The sequence below is a fragment of the Typopeltis vanoorti genome, chromosome 23, assembly GCF_054136105.1.
Source record: "Typopeltis vanoorti isolate ZY-2024b chromosome 23, IOZ_Tvanoo_1.0, whole genome shotgun sequence".
Lineage (NCBI taxonomy): Eukaryota > Metazoa > Arthropoda > Arachnida > Uropygi > Thelyphonidae > Typopeltis > Typopeltis vanoorti.
The window spans coordinates 49,917,636-49,931,061 of record NC_143571.1 but is presented as its reverse complement, the minus strand read 5'-3'; the positions used below and the strand labels follow the sequence as shown (position 1 = coordinate 49,931,061).

General features: G+C 36.3%; 1 protein-coding gene across 3 annotated transcripts in view; it reads left to right on the top strand.

The window, feature by feature from the left end:
• The window catches only part of LOC150093840 (polypeptide N-acetylgalactosaminyltransferase 2-like), a 137,355-nt gene that overhangs the window by 18,415 nt on the left and 105,514 nt on the right, over positions 1-13,426 (top strand). For all 3 annotated transcript variants that reach the window (XM_090412709.1, XM_090412707.1, XM_090412710.1), the window contains exon 2: positions 2,108-2,210. The gene's annotated coding sequence lies outside the window, so the exon portion shown is untranslated. The remainder of the gene's footprint in view (positions 1-2,107; positions 2,211-13,426) is intronic.

The window sequence follows — 13,426 nt, the reverse complement described above, 5'->3', positions numbered from 1 at the left end:
TCTCATACAAAAGTAGCAATTATTCCACAAAACATATAAAACTATCCAATGAACATAAGCCATGCAGTTAAGAGTCACTTTTTATAATGTGAATCCTAGCCCTGAGATTGTAAGCCAATAGTATATTAGTATTAGCACAATGAGTGGGCTAAGGGGTTAGATAAGTCTGGAAATCTTGCTCTAGAGACCAAGTACGAAACTTTAAGTTACTTGAAGTATACAATAAGCAGGGTAGCAGTCTCACACTGAGTAGTGAGATTCATTTACCACCAAAAAAAAGCATTCACAAAACATCCATGCTCATTTAGATTTGAATTCATAGCTTGTTGAAGGATGGATATGTTAACTGCTTAATCAACTTCTCTCATGGCTTAGCTACTTAAGTGATGCCAGACAGAAAACCAATCAACCAATGAACAGTGTACAAACAAGATTCATACTGATTTTTCCTTCAGTTGTGACATGTTTTAGGTCAGTGTCATACATGTAGAGGAAGGCTTATGCGTTCATTGTACATGTTGAATAATTTTAACAGTATGGATGAGAACACAGACTGATAAGAAAATAACTATTTATTAACTAATTGCTGATATTCTATTCAGCATCTTCAGAGCACAAAAAAAGGTTTGTCACTGTATGCAAGACAACCACAATCCGCTGTAACAATGGGACTATTTTGAACAATTGTAACGTACAACACAAAGACTAAAGTCTTGATTAATTGCCATCTATGTTGGGGGGGGGGAACGGAGAAAAAATGTATTAATTTTGTCTTAAGATGACCGTCTCCCAAATTTTTGACAAATTTATACAGCCATACTCTTGTTGAGGTTTGGAGTATATTTCAAGGCTTCTGTTGTTTTTCCTGGAAACAACAGAAGCCTTGAAATATACTCCAAACCTCAACTTCTATGATTTATTAAAGCTTCTGTGCATCACTTTTGTTTTTTTCCAATTAATCCTGTGTGCAGGAGTATCTAAATCATGGTCTGCTAGACCTGACTTGCCATAACAATAGTGCCAGATGTTTTTTTTATGTTCACCGAGGCAGATGTCCACAGTTCTTCCTGTCTGTCCATAATAAGCTTGATCACACGAACAGGGCACTTCATAGACTCCTGGTTGTGATAAAGGAGAGATTCTGTCTTTGGGTGAACGGATGAGAGTTGCCAATTCCACATATGGTTTAAATGCAGTGCATAATTGATGTTTGTTAAGCTTAACAAACATCAACTACTGCTTAAATTAAGGGGATATTAAATCCCGCATAGTTTTAAAACCGAATAAGAAACTCAAAGATCGGAATCAGAGAGTTTCTTGCCGAATATAGTAAACTATAAAGTATCAGCGACACTAGCGTTAGCCAATGCAAGTGATCCTAGTATGTAGTACAATACCGGGCAACTCGTTGCAAAGGTGGAGGAAGTTCAGATCGCTATTCTTAGGTATTTTCCATAATGTAAAAACACATTTTCTAGGAAATGTATGCTGTTATTACATTATGGAGGGAGGTCACTACCCAGACCGGTTTCAGCCTTTTTTGAGGCTTCATCAGTGAGTAGCTAGACCTAATACCAAAGTGTATAGCGAAAAGAACTTATGTATTCTGCGAACAAGTTTTCTAAACAGGTGCAACCATTAAGTTACTTAAGTATAAAGAGCTAATAAGCTTCATTTCAGCAATGAAAACATTACTTAAATTAATTACTTAAATTAAATTAAAACTATGCGGGATTTAATATCCCCTTAATTTAAGTAATGTTTTCACATCCGAAATGAAGCTTATTAGCTCTTTATACTTAAGTAATCAACTATTGCATTATATATATCCTAAAGGTGTGTTTTGTATCATATACAAAGGCAATTCATGTAAAGTCATTAGCCTCTATATACAAGTGGCCCAGTCATGATGGTACTTCATGTGCAGACTTTGTTTGCTTACACTTGGATAAAGGATGTAATTTCTTGGCATCTTTAATTTATAGTATAACCAAAAAACTTGCAACAGCATGTTATTTAGTTGGATAAAATGTTAAAATACTTTTAATTTAACAATGGATTTAGTTCTCTTTACTCAGTATTTATCTACAAATATATTTATTTTCAGAATATATCTATCAATCAGGTGATAATTAAATTTCAAAGTAATAACACAGCCTCTGCTTTAAACTCAGGAATGTAATAGTTTTTGAAAAGTTCAACTTTTTCAGGTAAGTGTTAATTCAAAAAATATTCTAATTATTATATATATTTTGTGATATTAGTTCAACACATGCACACAGTGAAAAGTTATTAATTTTTTTTTCTAATTTTTTAACACTTCAGATATTTTTGAACACGTAAATTATTTTATCCTCAGTGATAAAAAAAATGCTACACAGATTGAAAAACAAGTTAAGACTAGCAACTGGCTAACTGAAGGCAAGTGCATGGCAGAGAGAAATGTGTGTGCTCCACTGTCAAAATTCTTTCTGATAGACTGAGATAAAAGGTTTATGTGAAGTACATAATGTTGTTTAAGATGAGAATTTCCTATATGTTTGGCATGGATAACCCACCTCATTAATTTTTTGAGTAATGTTAACAAAGCTGTAGGACTCTCCTTGAAAGTACACATACCTCTAAAACTATTTCTGTGGATCAGCTTAATGCTCTTTCAAAATATTCTGCATTCAGTGTTAACATCATATTGGGCTAGACCACACGTGTAATTAATTCACTATAGCAGGTGTTTTTGGTGTTCAGTAAACCTTTTTTTCTATGAGACATCCAATTTTAACAAAATAAGAGCAGTTACACTTACATACACATCGAATAGAGAATGGGGAACTTGCTTATCTTTGGTGGTCAGTTAAAAAAAAAAAGTTTGTTACATTTAAATTTTAAATGTGATGACAGAACTTGCTTGCTGGTTACTTATTTGGAAATGGAATCTTTTAACTCGCCTTGTTCATTCATACATTCATTATGGACTGTTCTGAAAGCCTGTTACATCACATCAACTTGAATCTGAATGATGAATTATCTCTGCCAAAGGTAAAATAAGGAAAATTCTAATCTTAAGCAATCTTAATTAGTTTATTTATTTTTTGATTCGTAAGTGTTATATATTTATACACAGGTAATTTACTTAAATCATGTGAAAGGATTCCAGCAATGCAACACACTTGTCTCTGGTATATAACAGAGCATTCATGAACAGCTAGCTGATATTGTACATTCTCACCTTCTTTTTCGAGGTTGTGCAGTTTTTTTTTTATCTCACTGAGGACGGAATGACTTGCTCATTTTGAAATATTTCAAACTAACCAAACTTGGGCTAAACATTATTCACACAATGCCTATTATACCTCTCCTTAAACTCATTCACTGACATGTCACTCATAACCACCTCATTTTCACAAAAAATCTAGTCCTTATGCCATTACTAACCAGTCTTATGCAACTTCCAGGGATTGATCCCTTTTTGTCTCCCTTCCAGTCACATTAAAATATTTCTTTAGCATCTACTCTATAAAATCCCTTTAGTAACTTGTGTTATTATAATATCTCCTTTTCTTTCTGTCATCTTAAATTCTGTTACCTACAAATCTTCAATCTGTCCTCCACTCCACAGACTAGTCAGCATTCTGGTCACTTGCCTCTGGATCTTCTTCATCAGTTCTCCAAAATGTTAGGCAACCAAATTTGTGCACACTAGTTTAGATATGGTTATATCTTATAAACAGGGATAATAACTTCCTTATCCTTGCTTATCAGTATGTTGATTAGCATTTAAGTGATCCTATGAACTGTTCCACTTTTGCAATATATCCTCTGAACTCGACCTCTCTATTCATTTCCCCTAAATCTCAAGTCTTTTCCTTTCTTGCTGTGCAGTTTGATCTATGTAATAATAGCCTCTGCTGCTTTTTTCCATAAAAGCATAATTTTACACTTGAGCACATTGAATTGGCAGCTGTTATCCTTTGTCCAAACTACCAGTCTATTTAGATCCATTATGCAGAACTTCTACATTATTTCTCTTTCTAGTTTTACTTCATCAAAAACAACTAGGTATTCCCACTGAAATCATTTCTAGCATATCATTAATGTACAAATTGAACAGCAGTGGCCCAAGCACAGAGCCTTGTGGTACCAATGGTAATTTGTCTTTTCTTTAATGCATTCTTTCATATATTACTCTCTGATGTCTATCCATCTGCTATCCTCTTACTCATATCACCAGCCTCATGTCCATCCTCATTTACTCTGATGTACAGTATGGCTCTGTGTAGTGTTTTGTCAAATTCCTTTGCACAGTGTAGCAATTTCCTTTGTCCCATTTAGCTCTCACTTTATTGTTGAAAGTGAGTAAATTATTTCTCTTGCACTTTCCCATAAAACACAAACTAATATCTCTTCTACTCTCATGTCGGTAGGCACATTTGAGATGTCTTAATATCCTGCATACCTCCAGTTCACTACCTCTCTTCTTACATTATTCCCTGTTATGTCAGTTACTTCATTATCTTCACCCAAATGGTTCACTTTCATGAAGTGATCAAGCAGTAATTTAACTATTTTTTTTTTTTATTCCTTTTCTGTTCCTTGATTTTTTGCATATCCATTCTCTCACTGAACAAAGCTTTCATTTTTAATCCCTTTCTCAGATCTCAACTATTTTAATTGATTCTAACTCTTATGTTAAAATTGTTGGAACACTATTTTGCATGTTATGAATCAACTTTTTAAAATCTTATTTTGTTTATATGATCCAGTTTTGTAATTATTTCATTTTTTTACCTTTTGTGAGTTATATAACATCCAACTTTCTATCATTTAATTTTCAAGTCTTCATATCCTTTGACTAGGGCCTGATTCTACTTTTCTGTTCTAGGTTATGATCATTGGTTTCTAGCTATTGCTATCCTTCTCATCCATCCCTCTAGTAGTTTCTAGCTATTAAACAAAAAAAATAAATAAATAAATAAAAATTGAATATACATTTTCCCTTTTTAACATGATTCATTTTTATTTATTTTTGATTTGGGAAAGACCAGTAAAAAAAAGTAAATAAGAAGCAACTTGCATGAGAAGTTAAATCATTTAGAGTGTCAGAAGTGTTGGGTCAGGTTGAGAGATTGAAGCAGTGGATGGAACACAGAATATGTGTGAAAGTGTAATGGAAGACAGGATTGAAAGAGATCAAAAGTGGCATGAGAGAGAGAGAGAGTAAAAATGTTTGAAAGAATAGTAGTATGATGTATGTAAAAAATGAGAGTTGGCCATAATGAGGGAAATCGCATGGTTACAGAGTAATACATAGGACAAAGCATGAGCTGGAGCAAATGCAGAAATGTCTGGTGAGTGGTTCAGCTGAGAACAGAAAGAAAGAAGTGCAAGAAAAGAGAAAAGAATGCTTGACTAAGAGAGAAGGAAAAATTAAAGAGTCATATGCATTTCTATCATAAAGGTATACTTGGTGAGAAAGGGATAAAATTATGCTTCCTGAGTACAAAAATTAACAATGTCAGCAAGGCTATTAGAATGCTAAAGGATAAAGTGAAAGAGTTGATTGTTTTGTCTGGAACGAATGATTTCAAAGGAGAAAAGTGTGGCATGAGGAAGGGCATTAAGGAGTTACTGAAAGTAATAAAAGAAAAGAGTGAGAGAGTTAAGATAGCGAGTCTGTTGCTGCAGTATGACAAATTTAAACTGAGAAGGAGGGCCATAATAGTGAATAAATTGATGCATAGGTCATGCAGGAGGAATGATGTGGAATTTGTGGATGTGAGGACAAAAAAGACATATACAAGAAGCATGGCTTGTATCTGAATGGATTTGGTGTTCAGAGTCTGGAAAAAGTGTTGTTGAATGAAGTGACAGTGGATGTGCAAAATCAGAGAAACTAGAGCTTTTAGAGAGAAGCTGTTGAATGAGTACAGAGATACCAGTAAGGCAGTTGAGTGTAAGAATGGGCATAAAATGTCTAAGTTAGTACTACTGGCAACAAACCAGAATGGGATAGTTAGTATAAAGCATAAGGACAGAGGTGGGCCTAAGGGGCTATTGCACTTCTTGTATATGCATGAAAGCAACATTTGGAATAAGGGGGAGGAGTTTTTAGCATTGATTAGTTCATTCTGGCCAAAGGTTATTGGCAGTACCGAGACATGAAGATGCTATAGTTAGTGGGATAGAATATGAAAAGTATAGTGTTTTCAGAGAGGATAGAAAGAAAAGATGTGGGGAGGGAGTATTATTGATGATAGCCAATGAACTGCAACTAAAGGAGTTGAGTTCAACTGCAAGCCAGTGAAAATAGCACATTTGGGGCTATCTGGTGTGCGAGACAGTGGCTGGTAGAACAATATACATTCGAGTCTCTTTTTATGCAGTAGATACGTTCCACAGAAAACCACATATAAAAAATTTCACAAAAAAAAGACCTAACTTATGTTGAAAAATTAGGGATACGTTCCATACTTTTCTCCACTAATTTCCTGTGCCAAAGTAATGATTTCAGCTGATAATGTAGATGGTTGCACTGTTTGCAACACATCCAGGCCAAGCTGCTTTCCAGCAGGCATTTAAAGTTTGTGGTCTTATTTCAGCGATAGCAGATGCAACATGGTTTAAGCAGTCCAAAATAGAAAATTTTTTCCAAACGCCAGTTACTGTTAATGATTCATTTTCTAGTTTATCGTATATAAATTGAAAAGTGTGCTTAATGTAATATTTTTTAAAAGTAGCAATTATGCCTTGATCTAATGGCTGAATAATTCTTGTTGTATTGGGTGGAAAAAACACATTTGGATGTTCTAAATGCAGATGACTTGGTGCATTGTCAACAATTAATAAAACTTTAAAATTGAGAGCTTTTTGCTTCATATATGTTTCCACTTCTGGTACAAAGCAATTATTGAACCATTCAGTAAATACAGCAATTGTTACCCAGGCCTTTGTATTAGCCATCTAATGTACAGGCAGCTGTTTTAGATCTTTGCCTTTTAGAGCACGTGGTCTTAGAAATCGATTTACTAGGAGGAGTTTCAACATTCGATCTTCTGATGGATTGCTACAAAGTAACAACGTTATTCGATCTTTGCTTGCTTTAAACCCACTTGCTTTTTTCTCAGACTTTGCGATGTAGGTTTGACTAGGCATTTTCTTCCAAAACAATCCTGTTTCATCAGCGTTAAACACTTGATCGGGACAATATACACCATCTTCAATCATTTTGGCTAACTTCTCTTGAAAATTTTTGGCTGCTTTTTCATCTGCTGCTGCAACCTCACCTGTAATCTTCACGTTATGAAGTGCATTCCTTTTTTAAAAATCCGGTTAACCATCCTTTGCTAGCTGAAAATTCTTTATCAGCCTGGGAAGCAGAAGTAGACGGCTCCAATTTCTTCATCTGTTCATAAAACCGAAGAGCTTTTTGTTTAATTAAACAACCACTTATAGGAATTCTTCTTTGAGTTAATTCTTCAATCCAAATTACGAGGACTCTTTCTGTTTTTTTCTAGTAAAGCATCTCTTGAGTACAATGATAATTTGGCACTTAGTTTTGTGCCAGAAATGACAGATTTTCTTATTGTGACTTCATTGTTTTTAATCGCTCTTATAGTAGATTCGCCTAAATTAAAAAGTTCACCAATCGCTGTAGATCCCTCTCCTTTTGCTAAGCGATCTAAAATTGCAATTTTTATTTCCAAAGAAATTGCTCTTCTTTGGTGCTTTTTTTCTCCATTGGGCCAAATTAAATCTTTAAAATAAGAATTAGCAAATAAAAAAAAGAGATGAATGGGAAGAAGGAATTGAAATTTATGCAGTTACGAAGGAATAATTAACTGAGGCAGCAGCATGTGATGGAATGTGCTAAGGTTTTTGAGAGTTGTAGATCTAGTAATATTGCATCAGTGAATTTGTCTGTTTCCAGTATGACCACATTCTCACCAATTGGTGAGAGTCATATGGTCTTGACCTGGAAGTTGCCTAAATGTGTGGAATTTCAGTTAAGAGGGAGTGTATGTGGAAGTACAGGAGTCTTCAATAAGTGATCAGTTGGTAATGTTAGAATTGTTCCAAAACAACAGCATCCATGAAGCATTTTAATATAATTTAAATTCATAAGTTAACAAAACCAGAATACAAGGAGTACTCTGTAAGCTTATGAGTTTAAATTATATTAACCATATCAGAAATTTAAAAATGTATAGAAAATGGCAGGATGTGTGATGGGATTTATTAACTGTTCTCTTTTTTTTGCTGTTCAATCCCAAAGTAACTTCTGCAAAGACAAAGCTACCAATCAGGCCAGCATTTCAGACTAAATGCTTTTATACAATTGCCCAACTGATATAAATATGTGCAATATTATTTGGTGACCTTCGTAGTTGCATACATCGTTTAATATATAGTCATACCCCAAAGTTACGCGGTAGGTGGGACCAAGAAAAAGCGCGTAAGTCGAATTCACGTAACTCGGGGTATAATTTTGCATGTAATTTATATATACAAACATACAATTGGGACCAAAGGTTTACAAAAACACCTATATTTTTTAAGAAATATAATCATAATTGTAGTTTTTCGTACATAAAAAAAAGAAAGTTATTTCGATGTTGATGGTTTCAAAAAATCTAATAGATTCGTCTAACGGCATAATGTCTTTTTCATGTCACACAAAATTTCTTCATAGCAAGCTAACGATTTTTTTTATTCCTTGCCTTGTGGCTACAATTCATTCCTCGTTAGAATCTATGTCCACCAAAATCTGTAAACCTTTCTTTTATGATTGTTCTTACTGTGGATTCCTGTAGAACTTCTTTGCTAGCTCACAAATTTTCATTCCGCCTTCAAAATCCTTAATAATGTTGAGTTTTGTTTCCAAAGTCAATGTTTTTTTTTTCTTGCTAGCTGTAGAAGAATCGGACTTGCTTCTTTTGGACGACATTATTATTTTTTTTTGTGATGAAATATTTATCAAGAACATAACATTAAACAATCGCAAGGTTTGTAGACTATAAAAATCGTGTATGAATGGAGGCCGCTCGAAACAAGTCAGTGCTTGTTCACAGCATGTGCAACACTGGTGAATGTGGCTGGCGCCGGAAAGATACGACTAGTGGTGAAGCGGGATGGGAATACGTACATATAAGAAACTGCATAACTCCGGATTCGCATAAGTCGGGGTATAGCTGTATATAATTATGGCCTATTAAGGTAGAAGATCAGCAGTCCTTTCCCCCCCCCCTTTAAAATCTAAAATTTACTCGAGTGAATGATTATGGTATAACATTTTAATATCAACAGCTTAAGTATTTACCTTAAACATGTTGCTCTCGGCAGTATAGTTAAAGAAAAGATGTTTTCTTTAAGGCATAGATGTTTTGACACATCTATGCATAGGATTAGCAGTGATGTGTATCGTTATATGTAATTACTGAGATAAGATTTGTTCAGAAATTTTAAAAGAAAAGATGTATTTATTACAATATTAGACTTAATATTGTGTAGTTTTGTTTTGTTTGCCTTGCGTATTTTAGTGCGTCTATTTTTGGTGTGTTATAACGTATAATTTGACAAAACACGTTACAGATAAGTATGGCACCTGTGCGAAGGAAAATGGCGGCCAGTAATGAAGGTTCGCCATCGTTATCAAAGAACGGTAGCATAAAAGAAATGAGTCAGTGTACTAGCTGTGAAATGTACGCTTTGCGGAGTGCGGTCGAGTGTGGTTAGATGATAATAAAGGATTGAATGTGTGTAGAAAATGTAGGGAGAATGCGGAATTGAAGTGTATTTCGGATCGTGAGTGTGATATTTTTGTCAACCTTCAGAATGAAGGAAATAGGGATATGACAAGAAACGGCAAGGTTGTACATGAAAATTGTGAGAGTGTGAATGTAGAAAGTGTGAATGATAGTATAAATGGTTTCTCAGAGAACAAAAAAGATGAGATAGATGCATTGAGTGAGATCGCGTTGTTGAATAGTGCGATAGAAAGAGCAAAACAGCAGCTAGAGTGCATGAACAAAAGTAGAGACTGAATGAACCAACCAATAATAAAAGGTATGACAGGAAAAATAGACGTATGAATGTGAACATGAACAAAATGAAGGATAGAGTGCTGTATGGAGACTCGTTAGTACGAGGTGTGTTAGTAGAGGATTTGACAAAATCGTACTAACCTGGTGCAACCATAAAGGATGTAACTGCGTCTATTAGAGAGCAAAAGGAAAGGGTGAAAGAAATGATTGTTGTGGCAGGTACGAATGATTTGAAAGGAGATAAAATGGAAATGATAGAAGACCTGAATGAATTGTTTGAGGTAGCAAAAGAAAAGAGTGAGAGAGTTAGAATGATTAGTCTTTTGCCACGGTATGACAGTGAAATGTTTAAAAGGAGGGCTATAATTGCAAATGAATTTATGCGTGGGTTATGTATGACGAGTGGTGTGGAATTTGTGGATGTGTGGAGTGAGTTTGATGGGCGAAAGGATCTATATAAGATGGATGGCTTGCATTTGAATGGTTACGGTGTAAGAAGACTTGAGAAAGTGTTGCTGAATGTAGTGGATGTGCAAATTCAGTGAAACTAGATTTGTTAGGGGGGGGGGGAGTAGAGATACGGTCCTTATGGAGGCAGTTGAATGTAAGAATGAATATAATATGCCAGAGCAAATAAGGACAACAAATCTGAGTGGGATAGTTAATATAAGGCATCAAGGTAGGGTTGGGGCTAATGGGGGTCTTAAATTCATGTACACTAATGCTAGGAGTATTAGGAACAAGAAGGAAGAGTTTTTGGCCATGGTTGGCACTTCCAGACCACAGGTTATAGGTATTAGTGAAACATGGCTGACTGTAGATGATATAATTAGTGGGATTGAATGTGATGGGTATAGTGTGTTCAGGAATGACAGAGAGAATAAAATGGGGGGAGGAGTATTGTTGATGATAGCTGATGAGCTCCAGCCAAGGAGAATAGAAGTTGAATTGCAGGATAGGGAAAAGAGCACATTTGAGGCCATTTGGTGTGAGATTGTGGCTAGCAGAACTAAATATACAATTGGGTGCTGCTATAGACCAGGTGATGGAAAAGATGGTGGTGACAGTATGCACAAGCAAATAGAAGAAATGGGTGGAAGGAGGGTGATTATTATGGGAGATTTCAACTATGGTCGCATTGATTGGAGTGAGGAGAGGACACACGGGAGGAAGGAACTGGATTTTACGCGGTTATTAAGGGATAACTATCTGCGACAGCATGTAATGGAAAATACTAGGGGTCAGAGAGTGCTTGACCTAGTAATTACATCTGAGGATTTGGCTGTAACAAATATGACCACATTGCCACCAATCGGTGAGAGTGATCATAGGGTCTTAACTTGGGAGGTGGCTAAAGGTGTAGAATTTTCAATTAAGACAGGGTACATGTGGAATTATCGGGCTGGAAAGTATGACAAGCTTAGGAGTTTGATTGGTTCAGTGCCATGGCATGTACAACTGCAAGGACTAGAAGTTGATAGTGCATGGGAGGTAGTTAAGAAGTGCTTGCATGAAGCAATGGCTGACTGTATACCTAGAGTCCGAATAATAAATCAAGTAGGGGTTAAATGGATGAATAACACCATTAAGCTTGAGTTGCAAAAAAAGAAACAACTATGGAGGGAATTTAAGGAGAAGGGTGACCGGCAGGCACATGAACGGTATAAAGCGCAGGCCAGAAGTGTGACGAGTGTGGTAAGAAAAGCAAAAAAGGATTACGAAAGAACATTGGCCATGCAGGCTAAAGAGAATCCTAAACAGTTTTTTAGATATGTAGCAAGCAAAAGGAAAAATGTACATGGCAGATTGATTTTAAAGAATGCCGATGGTAGGGAGGTAACTGAATCAGTTGAGATAGTTGAGTTACTGAGTGAGCACTTTGCAAAAGTATATCATCCAGGTGGTGACATTGCAGAAACGATCAATACATCTGTGGGATTGGATGGTATACCAGCTCGTGTTGTACGAGAAACAGCTAAAGCATTGTCAGTACCCTTGACCATTTTGTTTAATTTGAGTCTCGGGTCTGGGTTAGTCCCGAGCGGGTGGAAAGAGGGGAAAATAGTTCCACTGCATAAAGGTGGTTCCAAGACTGCTGTTGTAAATTACCGACCGATTAGCATATCAGGAATCATTGTCAAGGTCTTAGAGAAAATAGCCAAGAGGAAAATACAAGATTGGATAGAAGAAAATGGGATACTGTATCGGGGACAGCATTGTTTTGTGAAGGGTAGGTCATGCCTCAGTAACTTGCTCACGTATTATAACACAGTGACGGCTGAACTGGATAAGGGTAATGGGTTTACGGTGATTCTACTGGACCTTGCCAAGGCCTTTGACAGGATTCCACATGGAATTCTAATCAGTAAATTGCAGCATATGGGAATGGACATAGGGTTGGTGAGATGGATAGGAGGGTGGTTGACGGAGAGATATCAGAGAGTGGTTTATTCGGGAGTAGAGTCCACAAGACGGCCTGTGACTAGTGGTGTGCCACAAGGATCTGTTCTTGGACCACTGCTGTTTAATTTGTTCATAAATGATATAGGAAATGATCTGAGAGGAACAGTTCATTTGTTTGCGGATGATGCGAAGTTGGGTAGGGCAATAGTGAATGCAGATGACGTCAAAATTTTGCAGGATGATTTGGATAGATTGGAGGTCTGGGCTAAGGAGAATGGATGTCAGTTTAATGTGGCAAAATGTAAGGTTATGCATTTTGGGGTGAAAAGATTGGCGGCAGTTTACTGCATTGGTGGAACCCTGCTCCAGGAAATTGATGAGGCACGAGATTTAGGAGTGTTGGTAGATAAGGAATTGAAATTTAGGGGACACATTGCAAAAGTGACCAAAACAGCTCATCAAATCACTTGGTTGCTGAAGAATACGTTGACAAGCAGAGACAAGCAGGTTATTGTTCCTCTCTATCGAGCCTTGATAAGACCCCATCTAGACTACTGTGCTCAGATTTGGTCACCTAGGTTTCTTCTTGATGGGGAGGAGGTGGAGAGGATCCAGAGGCGAGTGACCAAGATGATAGCAGGTCTGTGGAATGAACCGTATGAGAACAGGTTGAGGATTTGTGGGTTGCAAAAATTGGTTGATAGCGGAGGAGGGGAGATATGATTGAGACATTCAAATTACTGAAGGGTTTCTATAAAATTAATTCAGAAGATATTTTTGAGAACAGGGCTGGTTGTGGGAGGACTAGGGGACATCCATGGAAACTGGGCAAAAGTATGGTTAGTAAAGGTGTTAGAGCTGGGTTCTTTACTTTTAGAGTAGTGAATGAGTGGAATGCGCTCCCTGAGTCTGTGGTGGATGCTGTGACAGTGAATGAGTTTAAGGCGAGGTATGATAGATACTGTATGAATGTCAAATAGTTGTGA